The following is a 1968-nucleotide window of genomic DNA, read 5'->3' on the forward strand; positions in this document are numbered from 1 at the left end:
TAGGGTGTTAGGGTGTAAGGAAGTTAGGGTGTTAGGAAGTTAGGAAGTTAGGGTGTTAGGAAGTTAGGGTGTTAGGAAGTTAGGGTGTTAGGAAGTTAGGAAGTTAGGGTGTTAGGGTGTAAGGAAGTTAGGGTGTTAGGAAGTTAGGGTGTAAGGATGTAAGGACAGCTGAAACTGCTTCTCATTATCTGTAAATTTCTGCTGACTCATCACGCACACAGACACCTAAAACACGAGCTAAAAGCTAAAAGTAGGAAAAAAGCTTCCTGCTATCTAAAGCAGCAAAAGATTAACTAAAAGCCAAAGGTAGCAAAGATTACCTTAAAGTAGAAAAATAGTAGCATGAGGACAGAAAAACGTAGCAAAAAGCTAGCTTAAAGTAGCATAATAGTAGCTACAAGCTAAAAGTAGCAAAGGGTATGCTACGAGCTGAAGGTGGCATTGTTTTTCACGTTTATTTTGGGTTGAAATATTTGGAAACCGATCCGTGGCAACCGGCAGCAGCGACCCGCTGCGTTCAGACTAGCCTTTAGCTCATCTGCCTGGTCAGACTCGAGCTCTTTTCCTCCCAACTGAGGTCGTTCTGTTGGCGACTAGCCGAGCCTCCAGGTTGCGGCGGCTAACGTCCGGCACGCCTGACGCTGTTTCAGGGACCACGTTGGGAACAAAATGGCGGAAGAAGGAAGCGTTGGATCCCCGTCCTGCAGCGTCAACGCCGACAAGACAGCCGAAGACGCTACCATCAGGCGACCTGCATGGAAGCAGGAAACACATCGTGAATTTAATTTATTTTTATATTTTTTTGCAGAACATTTGATTTCCCGGGCTGGAAGCGAGCCGCCGCGCAGGACGCCATCATATCTGCTTCCTCCCGCGCCGTATAAATAACCGAAAGCGTCGTGGAGGATTTTAATGTGTTCTTTTATTTGCAGAGTCACGCCTGCGCTTTGTGATATTCTAATGAGTCTCCCCTTAAGTAATCGAGCCGATGCCTAATGGCGCACCGTCTGCAGGACGATCAAAGGCAAGGAGAACGCGTTCTCAGAGGAACCGAAAGCTGAAACCGATAATAAAAGCGCTCGAAGGAATTCGCCGGCGTGACGGACACCGCGGCCGCTTTAGTCACGAAAAGAAGAAACAGAGTTCCTTTTTTTCCCAGCTTCTTCTCTCGAGCCGCAATCAGCTTCATGTTTCCCTCCTCAGCGGCGTCCTTCGCCCTCCTCCCCCTCTCCTCCGTGACCCCTGACCCCCGAACCATCAGAGCCCACTCCAGGCCGAGCGCCGCAGCCACTTCTCCGCCACTCCGCGCCTCCATCTCGCTCGAGGGTTTCTAAATTGGGACTTGCCACCTACTCGTGTGTCTCTGCGCCACTCGGCGACCTCGATCCAACGCTGGCATTCTTCGTTCGAGCTGCAGTCCTTAAAGGGACGCTGCCGGCGGACGTGTTGTGAACGACTCTCAGCGACTACCTCGCCGAGTTTTAGCTCGATGTCTGCGAAGGTTGCAAGCGTTTCTTCGCGACAGAAACGGGATCGCTCCGCGGCGGGCGACGGCGCTTCTTTTGTTTCAAACGAAACCTCGGCGACAAACAGCTGCAGCTCAAAGCCAGAAACAGCTGTGTCCCATTGTCTGCCCGGGAAAAACCGACGTGCGTTTGAAGCCAGCGATGGCTGCCAACAATCGCTTCTTTTCTCCCCCCCCCCTTCCATCCATCCATTCCTCTTTGTCCTCCACTGCCAAACATTTCTCATTCCTGTGATGTTTTGGTTCTAGCTGAGGTCTGCCTGGATACCGCAGCGCCTCGGATTCTCACACAGTAACCGGCTCGGGGGGTAGGAGGAGGGGTGGGGGGGAGTACAGAATATGCTCCTTATTTGCCTCCCACAGAAGGCAGACGTCCAATCCAACCTCTTCAATGTCAGATAGATTTACTTGGCAAGTCGTGCCGCGCGCCCTCCCCCCCCCCT

At 51.8% G+C, this 1968-nt stretch overlaps 1 long non-coding RNA gene across 1 annotated transcript in view; it reads right to left on the minus strand.

Moving 5' to 3' along the window:
• Nucleotides 1-430: 430 nt before the first annotated feature.
• The window catches only part of LOC112450776, a 9816-nt gene continuing 8278 nt past the window's right edge, over nucleotides 431-1968 (minus strand). The window contains exon 2 of the long non-coding RNA XR_003039459.2: nucleotides 431-751. This is a non-coding gene — a long non-coding RNA (uncharacterized LOC112450776). The remainder of the gene's footprint in view (nucleotides 752-1968) is intronic.

The sequence above is a fragment of the Kryptolebias marmoratus genome, linkage group LG22, assembly GCF_001649575.2.
Source record: "Kryptolebias marmoratus isolate JLee-2015 linkage group LG22, ASM164957v2, whole genome shotgun sequence".
Classification (NCBI taxonomy): domain Eukaryota; kingdom Metazoa; phylum Chordata; class Actinopteri; order Cyprinodontiformes; family Rivulidae; genus Kryptolebias; species Kryptolebias marmoratus.